A 22805-nucleotide genomic window follows, 5' to 3' on the forward strand; every position below is an offset into this window, starting at 1 on the left:
CCAATACAAGGTTGCAGCAATTTCCAGAGTTTTTTACCATACACACACACACACACGCACACACAATTCTCCCTCCCCTCCTGCCCTGCAAATACGATGAGGGGATGCAGCACCACTGCTGCAGCTGAGCCTGTGCAACTGCACTGCAGGAAGGGAGGGCCCGTCCGGGCCCAACCCTCCTCGGTGTTCATCTCAGCACTTCTCCCCACCTGGCCCATCTCCTCCTTTAGCTTTCTATCTCCCCAGTTCACATTTACTATTAAATAATGTCTGTGCTATTGACTCTGGCATATGGTCTTTCTTGCCCCTTAATTCATGCAGAGGCTTCTCTTAATCATCAAATCTTTACTCCATCATTATCCACACTGGAGTTAGGAAAAGCTGCACATTGATACCTTCATTGAGATCCAAGGGACACTAGTGCTTCAGCCTCCCAAATTCTCTTCACATCTTTTTTGACATGGTAGTCTTCAGCACATGAGTGCTGTCATTGTAGAACTCAGAAATTTGTGTCTTTCTTGAACCTAAAGGGTGCAGGGGAAATGGAGCCGACATTTGGAGACAGGCAGGAAGTAGAATGGGATGTCAAAGCCAGCACCCAGGAAGAAGAGTGGCCACCAGGTGCTGGCTGGAGGTAACTGAGCTACTGCTCAGTCCTCTGCTTCTTGCTCATCACAGGACTGGTCAAGCCAGAAGCCCAAGGCCGTTTTTACAACAATAAAAAAACAATTCATTAATCTCTGACTCGGATCAGGTTTTGCTCCCGTTCTAAAAAAGCAGGATTTGTGAACTGGCAAAGGTTGAAAACACATGTTTTTTAAATAAAAATAGCTGTCAAACATGGAAGATCTCCAGGTAAATATCGGCTCTATTGCATTCCTAGTTTCTCATCTTAGCACATAGCAAGTCCTTCTCCAAGTCTACTGCTGAAAGGCTTTGGGAGGTAGACACTCCCTTCAGCAGCTCCAGCAAGGCCTCCCCCAAAGGGGAGGTCCAGTAAGTTTTATCTAGGTCCCAATTTCTGCTTGCACACACCAGGAAAAGACTCAGCTTTTGCTGTCAAACACCCACATGATTTACTGAAGAGGCACCTGGCTGTTTTAGAGTCTCATGTGTTAAAAATGAGATTAGTGCTTCACTATTAGAACCCAGGAGTACAGGGTGTGATGGTTGGTTGTGAATGCTCATCAAGATTAACAAAGACAGCAGTCACACGTCAAGAAACTCTTGTGCTTCTAGGTACAGTTGTCTTAAATCCAGCAAGAGTACAGGTTGTGATGGTTGATTGTGAATTCTCATCAGGATGAACAAAGACAGCAGCCACATGTCAAGAAACTCTTGTGCTTTTAGGTGCAGTTGTCTTAAATGCAGCAGGCTACCTGCTGTGCAGACTCAAAAGCTGTTGGCTAACAAGCCCTTAAATTTGTACAAGAGAGTTTCACAAGAGGTCACCAACAAGCCCTCACTGTTGCTCAGTGCCCTTCAATCATCTTTCAGCTCCTCCCAAGGACCTTCTCAAAGCTGCTGACTCACAAGCCACAACACATAGCCACAAGCTCCCCACACCCTCAGCAAACTTCCCAACTGAGGATGGAGTAGAATAGGACAGCTGCGTGTGCCCTGGCAGAGTGAGGGAGGAGAGAAATAGAGGCAGAGGAAGGACTGAGGGAATATCACCATTCTGCAGATCCTGTGTTGGTGCAGCCACGTGGATAGTGCAGAGCTGGAGTCAGCAATGAGAGTGACAGAGAGACAGGGACAAGAGAGCGAGAGGGCCCCATCTGCCCCGCCCTGGTGCAGCCTCTTATGGACAGGAGATTTTTCCTGCAGAGCCAGCCCTTTGAGGCCTTCTCCAGGGAATGGGTTGAGGGTGGGGACTGAGCTCAAGTCTTCACGCAGAGCAGAAATTTGGCTCAGGACAGTGCTGCTCCACCCCTGCAGGATCCTCTCATCACAGCCTTCCTGTCACAGCACTCAGAAAGTCTGAGGCAAAACACGCTTAGACCTGGTCCTGCACATTCACACCACAGCTTTTATACCACCAGCAAGTCTGCTGAAACTTAATACAGAGTACAGAATGTTAAAAATGCACAAAATACCTGAGCAGGTCTTGCTGGAGCATCTCTCTCAGAAGGCCCAGGAGATGTTGCTTGGCTGCTGCTGGTGGGGTTCTGAGATGGAGCTGTTTTTCTGTAAGGATGGTCCGATACTTCAAGTTACAAGGCCAAAATATCAACTGCCATAGTCCTTTCCTTGCAGACCTTCAGTGCCAGGACTCAAGGAAGCAGCATGAGGCTGAGTTGAGGGAGCTTTAGGCAGGATATCAGGAAAACATTTGTGCCCCAGAGGGTGCTTGAGCACTGCAACAGGCTCCCCAGGCCAGTGGCCGCTGCAGCAAGGCTTCAGGAAGTGTTTGGACAGCACTCTTGGGCACCTGGTGTGATTCTTGTGGTGTCCTGTGCAGGGCCAGGGTCCTGGCAGGTCCCGGCTATCTCAGCATATTCTAAGAACCTAGGCTTCATTTCCCAGGGCTTTCTTCTGAAAAGGCTCTTTTCCTTCCCCAGAAGACTGAACTTACCTAGAAAGTATTAACTTCAAATTCGCTTGATCGATTTTGCTGTAGCCAGGCCAATCAGTCTGAAGGGCTTGAAACAGATGCTCCTTCAGACTGAAGGAATTATCCTTTCCATTCAGGTCTGCAATCTACAGGCAGACATTTCAGAGAACAAATGTTCATTACACCTCTATGCAAACTACAGAAATCTAAATGGGCTACTTCAGTTGGGATGGCAAAACATGGCTCTCATTATATTGTGAATGTCTTCAGGGTGAAAAAATCCCTGAGATTTTTTCTCAGAGATCTCCCAGAGATGATAACAACAACAGAGAGAAGCCCCAGCCTGGCTGCAGGTCTCACTCCTGCTGCTCTCCAGAGGAAACCCTGGGTCACAGCCTCTTCCCTACCAAGCACACGCTGCTCCCACCCGTGCACATCAGCAGCTCAGAGCAGGACTGCCAGACACGGCTCTGTGCCAGCCTGCTGACAGAAATGCTGTGGGCATGGAGGTAGGACATAAGAGGATGCTGGGCACTGCAGCATTTCCTGCTCGGGCTGGGAAAAGAGCTAGGGAAAACCAGAGCTGTGTCCTCCCTCCTGTTTAAAGAGAATTCTTTTAAGGCATAGAAAATATACCTTTCATGCAGTGTTTTCCAAGATTCTTTCAAACCTTTTTCCTTGCCCTCTTGTACTGGCCATCTCTTGATTTTAAGCCTGACAAGTCCAAGGTATTCCCTGATGAATCAGAGTCCCCTCCTCACACATGGGATAGCCTGAATCAAAATGGGAGCCTAAATGCTGCTTAGGACAGAAAAACAAGTTTCCTACAAATGCTTCAGTACTGGAATTTGTCCTTATGCTAGACTTCCCTAAGATTTCTCTTCAAACAGTAGCACTGGCATTAGCGTGCATGATTTAGGTACTAGAGCTGCCATATCGTTAAGAACCCTGCACAGACACAGCTAGGTACCAAAAACATGTCCACACCTTGTCCTTAGCAGAGTTTCCTACGCACCATACGAAACAAGTCATGTGTGCAAGCTTGTTGCAGGCTTTGACATTGTAAGCATCTTGAAAAGTATACAGGAATCCCATTAGAAGTACACACTTCGGGTTTATATGATATAAAGACAACACTACTGCTTCATATTACAGCTTGGACACCAAGAGCAAGTGGGATAAAACATCATCTAGGGTACAGAATGTTTAAAAATTCACAAAATACCTGAGCCGTTCTTGGTGGAGTATTTCTTTCAGAAGGTCCCAGAGACGGTGACTGGCTGGTGCTGGTGGCATTTGGAGATGGAGCTGTTTTTCTGTAAGGATGGTCCAACATTTCAGGTTACAAGGCAAAAATATCAGCAGTCATCGCTCTTTCGTCACAGTGAAAACAGACCTTCATTTCCCAGAGGGTTTTTTTGAAATGGCTGTTGTCCTGACTGAACTTACTGAAAAAGGGTCACCTCCAATGTCTTTCTATCTCTTTCACTGTAGCCAGGCCAATCAACCTGAATGTCTTTGAAGAAATGTTCCTTCAGACTGAAAGAATTCTCATTTGCATCCAGGCTGGCTGCCTATGGGCAGACATTTAAAACGTCAATATTCACTACACCTAAAGGCAGACTACAGATGTAAAACTGGTAGTGCAAAGCTAAAGCAAAGCTGAAAAGAAAATCATGCACCAGTTTTCCAGGACTTTTGTTTGATGTGAAGAACAAAGCAGCTGTCATGTAAGAGGCAACAAGATTAAACAGGTGTGGTCCATTTGGGCTGTAGAAATTTGGATGTAAGTAAATGCCAAAGTGCTGCAAGCATGGAGGAAATGGACGCTATGAAAACCTCTCCCTGCACCAGGGATCCAGGTTTTTTGGTCTTTAACGCAGCTTTGAGAATCAAGGTACACTATGCCAGAACTCTCAGTCTTCACCATTTGAAATACATGGAGAGGTCAGGTTTTTCCTTTTCTTTTGAGTAGGACCTGGAGAACATCATCTCCATGAGCAAGTCCATATTTTTCCACCCTCAGAAGGATTCCTGCTGCCCTCTTGTTTCACCCAGCTACATTGCCATGGCAGAGCACAGCCTGGACCTGTAACGGGGCATGTTTTCATCATCCCATGAAGCACCACAGGATGCTGGCATTTGTCTCTGCAAACAGAACTGCTTTTCTTTCTCAGGTGTCTGCTCAGAGGAAACTACAGCTTCCTATGGAACTCTTACAGGAGATAACCTACCTAGAGCTACACTTCAACAGCTTAAAAGTAACAAAGATACCCAGAATCAGGAATTCACTTCTTAAAAGCAGAACTAAGGCTGTGTTGGAAGAGAAGGAAGGCTGCGAGTATAAGAGCTCAGCAAGTTCTCCCTACTGGTTTTTCATGTATAGCAAAAAATAACACCACCTCCCCATGAAGTTAAGAAAAATGTGAATAACAGTTTCAGGATGTAGTGCTGTTCACAAAGCCCTTTCAGAATGCAAACCAGTATCTTGAGGCAGTTCACACTGCAAACAAGAAACTACGCCTTCAAAATCTCCTTAAACATTAACAAGAAGAAACAGAAAGGAGAATTTTCTTTCATCTCTTGCCCTCTAAGGAGCTGAGCTTTGAAATCTTACCATCGCTTTTTTCCTAGCTAAAAAGGAAATATTGCTACTTGATACGTTAATGCTTGCATAATTCAGCAACAGCCTACACTGATGGGGACTATTGAACAAGGAAGGAAACAGCCACTGCATCCTTCAGTCAATGTGAATCGGATGAATGGCTGCAATAAAGAAATACCAGTGGCACTAAAAGGACAACTGGAAAATTATGAGAAATAATAGGTGCCAAGGAAGTTGAAGACTCAATCCACACAAGAGCAAAGAAACTCTGTGCTCAAAGTTGGGCCACCACCTTTCTCATGTAGGATTTGCCTGGAACACCCTTCCCTGGAAGGCAACCCCCACAGACCCCAGTAGAAGCTTCATCAAGCAGTTTAACAGTGTAAGGAAAAGAGGGAGGGTTCAAATAAGGCATGAGAAGCAACAACATTACAAAGAATTTATCACTGCCAGCTATTCTAGAAAAACAACAACAAGTTTTGAGGATTTTTTTCTTTTTGTCACATGGACTTGCAGTTGGGTGGAAACTGGGTAAAACTGATGGGAAAATGTAAACAAGGAGCATTTCCTAAGCCTCTCATTAGATTCTAATTGAAACCTGAAGTAAGACTGCTAAGAGTTAGCATTGCAGGCAGCAGCTCCAGGATCTCACCTCCTGAAGGATCTTTCCAAGGGATTCCTTGTCCTTTTCCACAACTCCCTCTCTCTCTAAGCAGGCAAGTAGCTTTGACTTCTTGTAATTCTTCAGAGCCAGTAAATGAATCACCCTGTCTCTGATGGGTCGTTGAGAAACAGTACTGAAAGGTCTCTGGAAGAATTTTGCAGGGTTCGTGGGCATTGTTCTCTTTCTCTCAGGCACAAAATCTGGAGAGCTGTGTGGGGCTCTCCTGAGCTCTGGTATTTTCACTTCAGTAAAGAAAAAAACAGAAAACAAATTGTCAAATGGGGAGTGGGAGGAAGCAAGGTAGTTGACGCAAAAGAATGTACCAAGACTGTTGAAACTCTATTTGTTCAGAATTTATAGATCACTACGAATCCAGACAGTAAAGCATTAGGAAGGAACAGTCATTAAAAATGCCATGTAAAGGAGTGATACTGGAGGGGAGGTATTTATGAAAAACTCTTTATATGCATGGTGGTTTTCATTTGATTTCTCCTCTTTGTAAGCTCAAGCACTGAGCTATGTCAAGAATGATATGGACAGTGGGATTAAATGCACCTTTGGCAAGTTTGACAACACCAGAGGCCTGGGATGCCATCCAGAGGGACATGGAGAACCTTGGCAAGTAGGGCCCTGGGAACCTCATCAGATTCAACAAGGCTAAGTGCAAAGTGCTGCATCTTTGGGGTTGGGACATGGCCTGTCCCTGCTGGGCAGGGATGCTGTGATGGGATGGGGCAGCTGGGATGAAGGTGGGGAGGACTTGGGGGTGCTGGTGGATGAGAGGCTGGGCATGAGCTGGCAACGTGTGCTGGCAGCCCAGAAAGGCAACCGTGTCCTGAGCTGCATCAGGTGAAGCGTGGCCAGCAGGTCAAGGGAGGGGATATGACGCAGCAGGCGCTGTTTTGAAACCAGGAACTCCTGCTTAGTGGCTGATGGAGACTTCATGTGTATTGGTGAGAAATCCGGGAGCTTTGTCTCTTCCATCACACACACGGAGACTGACCTTTCTTTACACGCTCCTTCAGTCTTTCAATGTAGGTCAAATTTTTAATGCCTTTCTCCACTTCCTGTTCCTTGGACCATGCCTCTCTGCTATTTGTCTGCAAACCTAATTGCACAAACATCACACACTTCAATTATTGAGAACACTGTAAACATGCCAGTTGTCGAGTGAAGACACTACTAATGTTTGAGAAGTTCAATCCAATGTGGATAGAGAAACTTCCCACAGCATTCAAACAAAACACCTCCTAAAACCATACCCCTGAGTGACTTCTAAAGAAAATTACCTGAAACCATAACCAAGCATTAAGATGAAAATTAGGTAAGAGTTCTTCACCCAGAGGGTGATCAGGCACTGGGACAGGCTCCTCACAAGGCTGCTCAGGGTACCAAGTCCACCAGAGCTCAGAAAACATTTGGACAAGTTCCACAGGCACCTGGTGGGATTCTTGGGGACAGAGCTGCACTTGCATATCCTTGTGGATCCCTTCCAACTCTGATTCTGATTCTCTGTCTGTGACAAAGCCCAGTCCCTAACTGGTACTGCATGGAGCAGGTTGCAAAGGCACCCTGTACCCTACCAGCAACCAGACCTGTCTCACCTGAGTTTCTCTGTGCCAGCCTAAAGCCAAAGCGGCACCAAGTTCCACAATTGTCTCACTACTGCCAGTCCTCACACCCCAGTTACTGAATGTTAAATATTCCCTTAGGAGCTGTGTAGACCACCACCAAGAATCACACAAATCATCATCCACATGTGAAACAGAACGTCCCCAGTGAAAAATCTGAAGTTTAGCTTTGTCTCTCCGGAAAGCCACCATGATGCTAGTTTAAAATGCTCTGCGCTAGGCTAAGGCAGAGCAAGAGCTGCACCTGCAGTGGCAGGGAAGTCCCTGCAGGCAGGTGACTGCAGCCACAGCCAGGTGAGAGCCTGCTTTTCTCAGGGCAGCTGGCTGTACCTGGCTCAGCTCACTGCTGCAGGCAGCACCACTGAGTGCCTGTACGGGGAATGTGCACCTCGAGTCTGCCTGGAGCCAGGCTCCTTGGGGAAACAGCACTGAGAACAGATTAATAACAAATGACATCACCCAAGCACGTTGTGCTTTGTGGGAAATGATGGAATCCGTGGGGAAGATGACATCAGTATCTTCCTTTCCATTTCCTTGAAAAGAACGCAACACAGTGTTGTGGCAACACTCGCTTATTAACGACCAAGACAAAAAATTAAATCAAGCAAAGATTCCCATGCTGACCTTGTGAAATTCTCTACGCAACTTCCTCAAGGTCATTTTCTTTCAATTCCCAATTAAATTTAAAGGATACCGACAGTGCCTAGATACTCCAAAACCAAAAGCTTAGCTACCAAGGCAGTGAATTTAGGTGCATGGAGTGGTCCAAACCTTGACCTCAATGCTCCAAATTGCATCCCATCAAGCAGTATGGGAACAAGGAAGGACTGGCAGGCTTTCTCAGGGGAAAACAAACCAGTGGCTACATGCAGTGACAAGAGACTGCAAGGTTGACCTGAGGGCATAATACCTCCAGCCAAGATCTCTGAACACAAGAGATCCCCTGTCCCGAGAATATGCTGCAAAAATGAATTACCAAGTTGAAAGTCTTACAGATATTGAGCAAAATGTGAAAGGCAACCATACCTCCATTTTGACTCTCAACAGGCATGAGAGCCCTTTCTCTTGTCCTCAGCTCTAGATGCAATTCTTTGCAGGTGCGAAATGGAAGCAGTTTATCCTAGGTTAATCAGATATTACAAAATTTGGGTTGCTTGGCTGATCTCATCATTTAGTACAGAATGTATTGCATTCCGCTGGAGGTTAAAATGTTCATCAGCCTAAGTACATTTTTTAATGAAAACAACTACTGCCATCCAACTGCTTCATTCTGAAGGCAAAATTGCCTTAGAAAAAATCTGAAAAGCTATGATAAATGGACTGAAAGATGTGCACTAATTACCATGTGAAGGGAGACATCAATACCGAAGATAGAATATTACTTAATTGAAGAAATGATGTAATTTAGAACCAATGAAGATTCATGGCTTTGGCTGCTAAAAATGCTAAAATTTCTTTGTTTGGAAAAGCTTTGAAAATGGTGTGCATGTAGCTGGAGCTCTCCACTATGCATCACAGCTGAGAATAAAGAAATGGCTACTCCTAATACTAAAAAATACTGTTAGAGTGTTTCCTTTCTCCTGACATGTTCGGTGAGTGCAGGGCAAACACAGAACAATGAGAAATCTATGCATTTTGACCAAGAGCCATGCCCAGAGCACGAATTTCCTGAGTGTCCCAGCATGGAGAACATCTGACTTTCACTGGCATCTCCTCAATGGCATCCCTGAGAACCACTTCCATCAGAGAACTTCCCACTTCCACTGGCACCTCCTCCGTGTCATCCCTGTGAGTCGTTTCCACCGGGGCAGCTGCCTCAAAGGGGCCCTTGGAGCACCAGTGGGGCCCCAGCCCTGCCCGACAGGTCCCGCGGGGTCAGCAGCCTCCACTCAGTGTGTGGATCGGCCTCTTGAACAGCGTGTGCTAGAACCAACCAAGCTGGAACAACACTCGCTATCGCTCCGACACCTCTGCTCTTGACGCAGCCACCGAAGGGTCTGACCGGTCCTGCTGTGTGCTGGTGACAATGGCCACATGTCCTTGGAAATGGGGAGTTCCATGTTCCAGGCTGGGCGGGATGTCACTGAGGAGCGGGACGCGACACAGTCGGGGCACAGGGAATTCACAATGGGCACACGTGGGGAATGCCCTGCCTTGTCCCATGACTGACTCAGCTCATTTCCAAGTGCAGAAAGGGGTGCTCTGGCCACACCAGTTCCTGCAGTAGCTTTGCAAACCAGGGCTAATGAAGTGTTTCTGCACAAAAGTGCTGCACTTGGCCCTCTCTGAGGCAAAGGAGCAGCTTAACACCCCTAACCAGGGCAGCAAGGTGCAGCCCCCCTGCCCCAGCACTGGGTGATCCTGTCGTGGGCCAGTCAGTCTGTGAGGCTTCCAGCACATACACGGTCACTCAAATATTATCTCTTTGACAAAACCCCCCAGCCTTTCCTCATCCCAGTCTCCTAAAAGGAAACAAGCCAACAGCAAGCCCAGGCCCCCATGTGCTGTGCAGGAGGAGCTGACGTGGAAAGGCCCACGCTGGCCCTGAGCACAATTACAGGCTGATAATTGTGCTGACTGCAGCTGGCCGTTGGAGTTACTGACACATGCAGATAAACATTTTATACTCAGTTTATGATGGTTTCATTGTCTTTTTCCCCCTACCCAAGATTATTCCTGATTTAAGCCAGCTGGCACCAAAAATAAATGTTGTCCAGTCATTACAGGGAGAGGGAATAAGAGCATGCAGTTGAGAATGTGTTGAATATTACCATCCAAAGCACATTTTCAATGACATCTTGTATTTGTTTTCAAGACCATGTCTATACCTACCCATGTCTGATTTCCTGGCTGTCCCACTCACAAGGACAGTGCAGTTTGGGGAAAGAAAGGGAGGAAGAAATTTGTCAAACACCAGAGCCCACACCTGTGTCCCTTTTTGGGAATGACTGGATGGTGTTGATTATGGATCCCCTGTTAGGAACTATTGGAAAAGCCTGTGTAGGAATCATTAAAGGAATCCATGGAGGTGTTACACTGGACTCTAGAATGTCCAACAGCCTTTCTATATCTTTTAAAGCTTATTGGTGACAACCCCTGCTCTGCAGTTACCAGATTTGACTGACCCCTTTGCACTGCTCATACGGGAGTGCCTTTGCCTTGCACAGGAACTCCATATTTAGCTCTAAGAATGAAGGAATGAAGGAAGTAACCCTGTGGCATTTTGAGCCTATTTCTCAACAAACATCTAAACAATGTACTAGAGGGATGACCAATGCACCTCAGAGCAGGAGCCACCATGGTCCTGATTGAGAGAATGTACTTGAAAATAAATGGGGGAAAAAAGTGACAGTTTATGTGCCACACATGTTTTTTTCTGGTGTAGAGCAAAAAGGAGGTCACTGGTTATCCCTGAGCAGAATCTGAAAGTAACAGGTGGTACTCCTGGAACAAAAGACCTTGAGACCCAGGCCCCTCAAAAACTTTCTTTGTCCTTGCTGCCTAGAGTGTGCCTAGAGTGACATGTGGGTCACCTTCCTGCCAGTTCAGTATGTGCAGGGCAGAGGGGGGAATGTCAATAAGTGATCGGTTGTCCCAAAGTCCCTTTTGCCGGGGCAGATGCCATGGGGGTCTCTCAGCCAGAGAAAGAGCCAGGACCCGCAGGGCAGATCCTGTGTCCTGGATCCAGCCAGGACAGGGGTAATTTTTGCAGCAGCCAGGAGGAGCACGGCCAGGACCTTGGGGTAACTGGCTATCACCTGCCACGTGGCAGGGGGAAATGGAAGGGATTTGTTCTTTTCTTTCTTTTCCTTTTCTATTTTTAAACAAAGTATTTTCCCATTCTTTCTATTGGAAACCATTAACATTTTGTAATAGCCTTTCCTTGCAACCATAACCATTCCAGTATTCTGCATTTCCTTACTTTTTAAAAGTTACTTTCTCCAAACAGAATCTTTGCAAGCTCTCTTTGAACCCAAAACTGGTGGTACACCTCCTGCTCCAGCTCCTGTTCCTGCTCCTGAGGGTAAGTCTGCTTTTCAAGCAATTGCAGTCACTGGGATGTGGGTCCCTAGCCAGCGTCTCCCTTCATGCTGCACGGCTTCTGTAGGCAAACAACACTTAAATATAAACATCAGGCGTAGGAATGTGCCCCCTGTTGACGGAGTAAACAAGTTACCCCTTGTCTCCTTAAAAAGGAAAAAAGCCCAGAAGGTTCTCTCCTCAGTTTGGTTAAAAGACACCTCATAGGACCTTGGGGACTTCACCTCAAACTTAAGGATAGCTAATTGGACAGGAGCCAAAAAGTCCCACCTAAGCAATTCCCTAGAAAAAGAAGAGAACAAAAGAGTTCATCGCTTTTGTGAAGTGTTTTAGCAGGAGCAAGAACCTCTTGCCCTGGCTCGGGTTTTCTTGGTAAAGAGCTTTTTTATTTTGCCTTTTATTAAAACTTTTTGTTTCCAACACTGTCACAGGAGCCATCCTGCTTCTTTATGCCACCTGAGGTAGCTGAGCTACCAAGGGTATAATGCTTATCTCTGAGAGCTTAGGAGACCTGGCTTGAAGAGAAAAAGCATTAATAAGGGAACATTAAAACTAGTGCTAAGAGAAACGTATTCTGAGACTTTTTCCAGAAGAGAAAGGGGATGGTGAAAGCTAGCACAGGGCTTAAAATTACTACAGTAATGTTTTGTTTTGTTTTTTTTTTCTATTAGTCCCTATTTCCTTGGATATATTTGGTTTTAGTTTGGGTTTGGTAGCTTGGTTGGTTGAATTCTTTTTGTTTTGGGGAGTGATGGTGGTGGATGAGTGCATGTTTGGTTTATGGCTGTTTTTTGGTTGTTCTTTATTTTACTATTTCATATATCTTTCTTTGTTAGTTTTTTTTTTAACGAAAGATTTTTCCTTCCTTTATGTTAAAAACAAATATTTGTAACAGCCTTTCCTTGCAACTACAACCATTTCAGTGTTGAGCAGTTCCTTGTTTCTTAAAATGAAAACATTTTTTGATTGAAAAATACTTTCTCGGGATAGAATCTTTTTGGGGTTGAATTGGACACCAAGTAGCCAGAGCACCTCCTGCACATGCTCGTGACAGTGATGGTAAGTCTCTTTTTCAAGCAATTGTGGTCACTTGGATGTGGTTCCAAGACAGCATCTCCCTCCATGCTGCACGGCTTCTGTTGGCAAATACAGCAGTACTTACATGTCAACATAATGGAGCAATACAGAAGCAAACAGAAGCATTCTGAGCCGTTTTTCAGAAGAGAAAGGGGATGGTGAAAGCTAACACAGGGATTAAAACACAGTGATTTCTATGCAACAGGGTTGATAAAGGACTGACCCAAATTTGTAGAGAGCGTGGGTCTCCAGGACGGTTTGGAGGGATGAGAGATCTCTGAAGTCAGGTCTTAGAAGATGTGGTTTATTAAAAGGGATGAAAGGCCCTGCTTGGAGTTGCCAGGCGCAACTCGTGGCAGGCCCAGGGAGAGAGGGAGAGGGAGAGAGAGGGAGCGAGGCTTCCAGGTGAAGGTCCAGGGGAAGGTCCAAGAGAGCGGCTGGTCCCTCAGGCACACCTTATCAAGGGGCTTCAAGGTGGGCTGGAACAGGACTTGGGCCAATGGGGTCCCAGATCTCTGATACTTCAGGGGAGGGTCACAGGTGTGGGATGAACCATACATTGGGCGTGAGACAGAGCATTCCATTTGACCTTTGGACCCATCTGCAGGTACAGGGCATTGTTTAATCAGAAGGGGGGATTGCTTTCAACCTGGCTATACTATTGTTTTCTAGTTATTCAGTAGTCAAGGTTTGCTATTTCAAATCTAGTTCTCATCTCAATGTCTGGATTTTCCAAATCTTTTGCCAGGCAATCATAGTTATAAGGTTTTCCTATTTCATCTTCCCCAGCACAAATTAACAAGAGGGATATTTGTTAGAGCTACCATTACTCATCACACACTTTAAGCAACCCGTACCATCAAGCCCAAAGCTAATATGGCTCCGTGTTAAATATTCCTGATGGATTACACATCCTTGCGTGAAGATGGAATTAGGATTTACAGCCAGTATTTATGCATATACAAGCATTGTGCAAGAACATTGCAGATTCCAAATGGAAACTAAATATCACCTGCACAGGGTAAACGCTTCAATAACATGAGTACACTTTTCCCATCCGGTTCACAGGCAGCTCAACCAATTCTCTACTTGCAAATAATCTCTTCTGGCATCTTTTGGGGCCCTAAACCAGGAATGTCACACCTAAAGACTGTGGGACCATGAAAATTCCTCCAGATACAAACCAGTCTCCAGGTGACACAAGTGACTACGGCAGCCTCCAATAATGTAGCGGGACCCAGGTTTGCTGTGTTCTCTTTGTCATCGTGGGTTTGTAATTCAGACTCACAGAGGGGCTTGAGTTGGAAGGGACCTTAAAGACCCTCGAGATCCAGCCCCCTCTGCCACGGACAGGGACGCCTTCCACTGGAGCAGGTGACTCAGAGCCCCTCCAAGCTGTGGCAAATACCCAAGGACCCCTTTTTCTCTGTTTTGAAGGTCAGCTTTCCATGCTCACATTCACAGATGGCTCCAGTCTCACACAGAGCATTGCTGGCTGGTCACTCTTATCTCCACAGCCCAGTAGAGATCCTATTTTGGATGGCTCTCACTGCTCCCAAGGCCCCAGGGAGCAGCCACTGCCTCGCCTCTGTCACCCGAGGACACAAGGAAAAACATTGCACTCAGCTTTGGTCACAATGAAGAGACTAATTTATTTCTTCTGACTCCAATCATTTCTAGTTTTCAAAAGGTGCCAGTGGATTGGAGGGTGAACGTGCCACCTCTCCAACGACACTGGACAAACTACCAGTCTATCAAATTTCTCTGCCTCTATGAAGGAATGCAAAACAAGAGGTTGTTTACAGCAAGTTGCGTGAGAAAATTCTCTACAAGAATGTAAACTCAGAAGGCTTTAGAAAATCCTGAGAAATCAAGGCAACACTCCTCCTTCTGCTTTCCCTTCCAGGACCAGTGATTTCCTGCCGCTTCTTCCATGTCTGACACAACTGAAGAGATAAGGGGCTGAGGATGCAGCTTCTGGCAGAGAGTTGATAACACTCAGCTGAGTATTTTATTCTCCTGCCACTGAGTTGTCAGGCTGCTTACACAAAAAAAAAATCCTCCTGGTGTGGAAAGGGGCTGGTGTGAGCAGCAGGAATTGTTGCTGGCTGGAACATTTCAAAGAGCTGGACAAAAGAAGCATTTTGTGGAAGGCCACCAGCTGCCCTCTGTCAGCAGCACAAGGTGTGAGGTCCCCCTTGAAGGCCATCCCTGCACAAGGACAGCCTGGCCTCCTCCAGTACCCAGAACACCTTTCAGGCTTTCGGGCTGGCCTCGTCCCTCACTCTGGAGAAGCAGGTTGCTGTTGGAACTCTCATAGCCACAGCTCCCGGCTGGATTGCCGTGTCTTACCACAGACAGCCCTGGAGACAACAGTACAGACAGGCTCCATCTGCAATAAAAAGGGACTTGGTTCCAGCTTTTCCCTTGGACCAGCGTGCAGCAAGCACACCTGGGCCTCATTCAGGTCTGTGTGGGCTGGTAGTCAGCTTCTGCTGGGAATTTAAAGCTTTTACCCTACTTTCCACAATAAAGAATGGAGCAAACCCAGCTGCACCAAAACCCAAATTTCACTCTAACAATCACAATTTTCATTTTCCTCTATTCAAGCCTTGAAGAAAACAAACTTTACTTGAGTGAGCTGGAGGCACAGTGTCCTCCAAGATCATTCTTGAGTAGGACAACATTCCAGGGGAAGCCTGGCAAAGCCAGAGTTTACTGATGCTCAGGAAGCTTTGCAAATGCTTCCACCTGCAGTGCTCTTGCACCCTCCTGAGCTCCTGGAGCCCTCAGTCACCCCAGGCACAGTTTGGACAGCAAGGGGATGGTTCCGTTTGGGACATGTGGGGACAGGAGGAGGGAAGACTTTGCAAACACTGTCACGAGGGCAGGGCTCTTTTCCTTTATGGTGCCAAGTGGTAGCACATAATCTTTGAGTTAATGTCAGGTGCTGAGGGGCACAAATTCTCAGTGAGAAGGACAGAGTGTCTCCACTCGCACAGCAAGGTAAGTGAAGGGGAAAGCGCAATCTATCTTTCATGGGAGGTGTTCAGTTTTTAACAAAATATTTTTGCAGGAGACCTGCCTAGGCAGCGGTGATTGAGAGCATTTTATCAGACTCACAGAGCATCCCCACATCTGCTTTGCCACATTTGCTCTCTTTTTTTCATGGTGAATGATTTCTGCTGCCAGGGTGGCTCCTGCTCGGAGTTCTACTCCCAGTGGAGTCCCGGAGTCTCCTCAGCAGGCCTTTGCAGCGAGTTCTGAGCCAATGCGTGGCTCTGCTGCCATCCCAAATCTGCCCTTCCCTTGCCCAGCCTGAGTGCAAGTGGGGCCTGTGCTGGGCATGGCTAGAGATTTTCACGGCCAAAATCCTCCAGCATCATCATCTTTACATCTGCTCCTGGCTTTGGGTGGCACAAATCACAAAACACCCACTGCAGTTGACAAATGGCATTTCCTGCAGATTGCTACAGCCGCGCTGCTGATCGACAAACACACGAGAATCCATTTTATTTGGAAAATATCATTTATTACAAATTGCTACACCCACACTGACAATACAGAACTATACAAATCTCAGTTTAGGTTAAAACCAGGAATTTATTAGATTATTACAACCAGTCTAGGTAAAAATATACAAATACCAACTTCAGTTAATAAAACTTCATTTATTGCCAACCTCTACAGCAACTCACTATACACAAAGATCAATTACGTGTTTAACAACTTAATTTATTACATATTTCTAGAAGTGTAGAGCCCATATAGCAATACAAAAATATGCATTCCCTCCCCAAGTAACCTTGTACCAAGAACTCAACCAATAGAATTACAGAATTATAGATCTCCGTACATGTTTAAATAGAACTAAATACATAGATACAGAAAAATGTATATAAATACATATATAACTATAAGAATCTACAGATGGAAATATAAATTAAATATTACATATTTTATACAATACAAAGAGATATATAACACAAACCTATCTATAAATATACAAATACCACCTCCAAGCTAAATATCCATACAAATGCACCAGTACAAATATACAGCTATACATCTGGATACATAGGTAAAAATAATTACACACACAAATGGATCAATATACATATAAAAATATAAAAATAGATGCATCTACTGAGACAAATAACAAAATACCTATTTAAAGAGCCATATATCTCTGGCTGCATCAACAGACATAGATAGCAACACAACTGTAGACATAGGAAACAGAACTAAACACAGATATAACAACTGACATATACACTAAGATACAAATATACATAGAACATATATGTATATATACATAGCATACATCCATAAATACAACAGACATACAGAAATATTCCTATACAAATAGCAGCCTACATATGTACATATCTATATAATAATCCCTGTCTAGGTGCAAGTCCAAACATCTTTAAACAGAACTGCAAGCAGAGGGATCCCAGCTGCCCATCTTCAAAGCCTCTCCCTCGGGCTCTTCCTCCCGTGCAGAGCAGCTCTCCTGGACAGGGACGGCAGATGGCACAGCTGGGAAGCAAAGGGAGCACTGAGTCAGTATGGGGACGTTTTCCTTGGCAGCAGCTGCACTTCCATCAGGGAAGGGAAGAACTCAGAGCCTCCCCAGGAGGGTCAGAAAGAAAAAGCAGCCGAGCGGGCCAGGCTGTGGTGAGCGCAGCCGCGGCGGGACTGTCCCGCAGCCTTGGCAGCCCGGCACAGCCGGCACAGCTCCCGGGCCCTGCCGGCACAGCTGCCTTGCCCAAGGACAGCCCCTGTGCCGGCCGGGGCAGCTGCGCTGAGCAGCCCCAGCACGGGCAGGGCCCGCTGCTGCCCCGCCGGGCAGTGCCCACGGCCACAGCCCACGCCACCCTCAGCCCCACCCTGCCTCCCCGGCCCTGTGGCCTCACCCGGGCTCTCTCCAGGGTGCCAGCAGCAGGTCCCCGTTCCCTGCTCTTGCTGCTGGCCTTCAGCTTCTCCCTGCTGGCTCCCGTCAGTCTCCGGCTGTCCTCAAGGTCTCCACTGCAGCTGTGGCAAAAGCGGAGGCTCTGCAACTGGTTCCAAGGCCTGGCAGAGCTGCAGTCCCGGAGCCCTCTGTGCTCCCTGCCGGCCCCCTCCATCCCCTCAGCCCTGCCATGCTCTCAGCAAAGCCCCAGCCCCCTTCAGTTTCTTCAGCCCCTCACAGTCCTCTCAGCCCCTCAGTCCCTTCTGACCCATCCCGTCCCCCTAGACCCGCCACCCCTCGGCCTGTGCCACTTCCCTGTCACCTCAGTGCCACCATCGCCCTCGCCTGCCCCACAGCCCTCAGCCCCAGCAGCACCTCAGGGTCACCGTCCCTTCAGCGTCACCGCCCCCTCAGCCCCCTCAGTCTCACCGTCCTTCAGCAGCTCCTCAGGGGACAGTGCCTGGGGCCACCGGCAGCTCCCACCGCTCCAGGGACGCCCGGGGCTGGAACTGCTGCTCCGCCCGGCCCAGCCGCCAGCTCAGACCCAGCACAGGGAGAGGGGACAGAGGGGGCACGGGGGAAAAGCAAGAGGTGAAAAAGGCAGCCGAGGGGGGAAAAAGGTAAAAATGCAGCCTAGACCTACACAGCTCCATCTATGCATCTAAACCTCCATGTAACTGTAACTAAATAGCAAAACATATTTACACATATATATAAATATTACTCTATAAATATATAAATGTAAATCTCAAAATGTATAAACATAACTACATATATAAAAATATAAATCTATTGCATCTATAATGATATATATAGATTTAACTATATAAACACACCTCTATAAATCTATAAATGTATCTATTAGGTATATAAATAGAACTGCAAAAATCTATAAATCTATGTATAAACAGAGGGATTCCACCTGCCCGATAGTCATAGGCTCTCCCTCTGATCCTCCTTCTTACGCAGGGCAGCCCTCCTGGCGAGGTAGATCAGGTGGATATCTGGGAAGCAAAGGGAATGCTGGGTCAGTATTGGCCTCTGTGCATCTTTCCCTTTGGAAGTAACTGTCCTTCCTCCAGGGACTGTCAGACATGGCCTGAAAGGCAGACTCTCACTTGGCAATTTGAAGCCTGCTCTTTAAAGAGCAGGCATTCTTCCAAGTTTTCAAAACTTATGAAGTATCCCAAAACTTTTAAGTATCCCAATAAACTCACAGCACTCACAGTGCAAAGAGCACCCACGAGAGCTTGAAACACAGTCCCAGCTGCCACAGAGAAGCCCGGGATTGTTCTTTCTCTGAGGACAGACAGACCTCAGTCCTCATTGAAATGGCTGAAGCTGAGGGGTGCTGGGGGCTGAGTTATGAACTGGCACCGTTCCCTGCCACCTACAAACTGCCCTCTGCAGTGAGCAACAGCTCCTCCAAAACAACCACCAGCTCTGGGATGAACAGCTGGGAGGGAAAGAGCTCCCTACCAGGCCTGCAGGCTGCACCAGCTTTGCACAAGAATGCCGATCCAAAGGGCTCTCTCTGTCCTTTAGTTCTCCCTAATTTGGGGTAATTTCAGTTTTTCCTTGAGCTACTGGATTTATGATTAATGATTTGTTTAGTCTCAGAGCTTCTGCTGCTTGCATTTTTAATGTATCTCACAACAGCTACCAGCAGACTGGTACTACATTGATTTAATGCTTGGAGACAAAAAGCTCAGACTTCTACACTGACTTTTTGCTGGGGTTTTCTTCTCTTGCTTCAAGAGTCACTCAGTGTTGCCTCCAGAGCACTGACACCCAGCAGCAAACTTATCCATGGACATCAGCACAAACCTGGGACACTGGAGCTGGTGACACAACTCCCACAGGGTCAGGTTTATTCCCTGCTCTCTTGCCACAGCAGAGGACTCGGTGTCAGAACCTCTGGCGAAGCGTGGAGGGCAGGGCTCGAGCAGGCTGTGCATGTGCCTTTGAACTAAAGGCACCAGGAAGCACCAACCCTGCAGACAAGAACTCAACTCTTCTCGTCTCCCTTCCTGCCAGAGGCAGGCTCAGAGCAGCCGTCTCACACCTCTCTAAACCAATGGGGGCTCTGTCCTTACCAGGCTCCTCGGGCTCCTGGGAATTGTTCCCACAGCTCTTGGTGCCAGGCAAAGCTCCCTCCGCTGCAGCTCTGTCCACAGGCTCCCCTCCTGAAGACTCAGGCACAACATTAATATTGCCCTTGAAAGAGAAACAGAAAGAAAGAAACCCTTCTCACCAGTTACACAAAACATCTGGTCCAACAACTCTGTGGCTCACATTCTTAATCCCTTGCTCCTAACAAGAAGTCTGGGCCCCAAAGCCCTTCAAAAGTCAAAAAGATTTGACTTCTCAAACACCATCCAAAGGCTGTCAAAGGTGACAGTGTTGAACGTGGGGGTGACACTGAACACATGGAATGGCTGCTAAGGAAGGACTCCTGCCAGCTCCTGGCACAGGGATGTGCTCCTCCCTGCACAGCCCTGAGCACAGCACTCTCATCCAGGCTGCAGCTTGGCAGGGACTGCGTGGGAACACACATCCCTTCCCGCAGAGACGCCCGAGAGCAAGGTGACTGAGCTCTGCAATGTGGACAGCAAGAGTGGCCAGTTTGCCCAGCTGAGGATTTCCCAGATGGAAACTGGACTGCAGGCCCCAGGTTACTGAGAGGACAAGAAAGCTGCAGCTGCAGCCCGGCCCCACCCACGGCTCTGGGAGCGCCTACACGCACGGCAGGGCTCTCACAGCAGCAGCTGCAGCCCAGCCCTGCTTTGCCTTGGCCTTGCCACCCAAAAGAGGCACAGCCCACATCTGCTGCTGGAACAGAGGCACCTCTCGCACACCCCTCCCTGCACGGGACACTCTGCCTTCAGTGGCAATTCTCCAAACACTCTTCTCTTCTCTCCCATCTAACAAAGCCTCTCAGAACCTACAAAGCTTCCACTTCCGCACCACAAATGCCCCAGCACGAGGAATTCTTCCCAGGAAAATGAGCACCCAAACTTGGCCAACACAGGCTCACACCTTCTCATCCTTACTCAGGGGGGAGACTTTTTCATTCCCTCTTCTTTAGGAAATCTTGCTTTACCAAGAAAATCCTTCCCTGTCTGTTCACAGCTGAACTCAAGAAGCCTTTGCTTCTCAGCCCTGCAACAGCATTCAAAAGCTGTCAGTCCAGCCCCTTTCATCCCTGTCCAATGCAGTTACCTGAGCAGAGGGAGAAATCATCTCCTCCAGTGTCTCCAGCACCATGTCCAGATCCACTGGTGGCAATTCCTCTTCCCCAGGAGTATTCCACAGCCGGCCGGGGGCTGTCCCTGCTGCATAACCAGCACTGCCAGCTGGACCACTGGGAGCTGAAGTGTCTGGGGTGGCTGCAAGAATCCAAACACATTGGTCAGGCTCCACAATGCGGCTTTGGGACGCAGAGCTCTAGTGCTGCCTTGGACCAAATATCACAGGAAGCACACAGCAACCTCAGTTCCAGAAATTTATTCAGACTTCCCAGGGGATTGGAAGAGCGAGTTCTTCCTCTACAGGAAGATGGTCTACAGGAACCAGCGGAAGGATGAGCTCAGGGAGGCATTTAAGCTCCAGGGGAACCAGTGGAATGATTAGCTCACAGTTGAGATTAAATCTGCCCTTCCTGGTTGCTCTGATGAAACCCCAAGAAGTCCAGATGAGACAAAGACTTTCTTGGGGAGATGCTAGGAAAACCTCAGACTCCTGAGCACCTGCACTTTGCCTGGAAGCGCCTGGAGGCAGCTCTAAACCCTGAGGTGAGGAGCGGCGAGGTCCTGGTAGGGGAGCACTGTGTAGGAGTGGGAAGAAGAAAGGAAGCAAAGGGAAAGCTGGTCTTTGGGCATGTTTCCCTTGGCAGCAACGGTACATCTGTCAGGGAAAACAAAAGCCCCCATCCTCCCAAGCAGGGTGAGAAAAAAGAAAAAAGAAACAACCAACACGTTCAAGGGCTATTCAACTAGCAGCTGCTGGTCTACTGAGCTCTCCCCTATTCGCTCAACTGTCTGGGAAAACTCTCCCGCGTTGCCCTTCCCTGGTAGGAGGCAACTGCCAGAAAGCCAACTGCCAGCTCTCTTCCCCACTGCCCCGGAGGGATAGGAGACTCCCTCCAGCTGGGCCGGAGCAGGACCGAGCCCTCGGCTCACACGCACTCACGGAGAGCTCCCCAAGCACCCCGGGGCCGCGCAAGGAGCAGCGGCAGCCAGGGCGCATGGCAGGGCCAGCTGCAGCCGAGCGGGCCAGGCTGTGGTGAGCGCAGCCGCGGCGGGACTGTCCCGCAGCCCCGGCAGCCCGGCACAGCCGGCACAGCTCCCGGGCCCTGCCGGCACAGCTGCCTTGCCCAAGGACAGCCCCTGTGCCGGCCGGGGCAGCTGCGCTGAGCAGCCCCGGCACGGGCAGTGCCCACGGCCACAGCCCACGCCACCCTCCGCGCCCGGAGCTCCCACCCCGACTCACCGGCTCTGGGCGGCTGCCCGGCGGGGAAGGAGGGCACCTCCCGCTCCGTGCGCAGCTGCTGGAAGCGGCTGGGCTGGTGGCTGCGCACCTCCCGCCCCGCCGCCAGCCGCTGCCTGTTGGCCCTGGTCAGGCGCTTGATGCGGAGCAGGAGGTCGGGGCGGTCGCGGCGAAAGTTGGGGTTCCTGAAGTGGAGCCAGCTGCCGGCATCGCCCGGCTCAGCTGAGCCAACCCCGCCCGGCACCTTGTGGAAGCCGTAGAGGTTGAGCTGCCGCACGAAGCTGCCGAACTGCGTGGCTTGGAAGGAGTCCGGGGCCGGCCCCGCCCCCTCACTGCCCGCCCCGTGGGCGTCGCCCGGGCTGAGCAGCTCCCGCTCGAAGAGGGAGCGGTGGATGAGCAGCCCCCGGGCCCGGCTGTCCCAGCGCACGGAGCGGACGCGGGGGCTGTTCGCCAGGCGCCACAGCTTGGCGGGGAAGGCGCTGGCTCTGAGCCCGGCGGGCAGCGGCAGCTCCGCCATGGCGCCGCTCGCCGGCTGTCGCCACAACGGCCCCGGCGCAACGGCCGCGGCTGCGCCGGCGGCGCGCGGCCTGAGGGGGGCGCTGCGCTCGGGCCCGCGCGCGCCCAGCCGCACTGGGCGGGGCCGAGCGCGGCAGAGCCGGGGCTGCGGGCACAGCGCGGGCGGGGCGGCTCCCGGGGCTGGCCGGGCTCCGCACGGCGGGGCCAGGTGCGAACCCTCTTTTTCCCTGGCTGCAGTCATCCTTCTGCCTTTGCTTTGCAGTACGGCCCCA

General features: G+C 48.9%; 1 protein-coding gene and 1 long non-coding RNA gene across 2 annotated transcripts in view; one reads left to right on the forward strand and one right to left on the reverse strand.

The window, feature by feature from the left end:
• The window catches only part of LOC137463885 (zinc finger protein 436-like), a 307021-nt gene that overhangs the window by 102923 nt on the left and 181293 nt on the right, over positions 1-22805 (forward strand). The gene's annotated exons all lie outside the window — the stretch shown is intronic.
• LOC137463904 (uncharacterized) lies at positions 16926-18634 on the reverse strand. Its single transcript, XR_010994002.1, has 3 exons — positions 17959-18634; positions 17495-17612; positions 16926-17117 (listed from the first exon to the last, which is right to left on the reverse strand). It is a non-coding gene; the product is annotated as an uncharacterized lncRNA (long non-coding RNA).

Source organism: Anomalospiza imberbis, chromosome 31 (genome assembly GCF_031753505.1).
Source record: "Anomalospiza imberbis isolate Cuckoo-Finch-1a 21T00152 chromosome 31, ASM3175350v1, whole genome shotgun sequence".
Classification (NCBI taxonomy): domain Eukaryota; kingdom Metazoa; phylum Chordata; class Aves; order Passeriformes; family Viduidae; genus Anomalospiza; species Anomalospiza imberbis.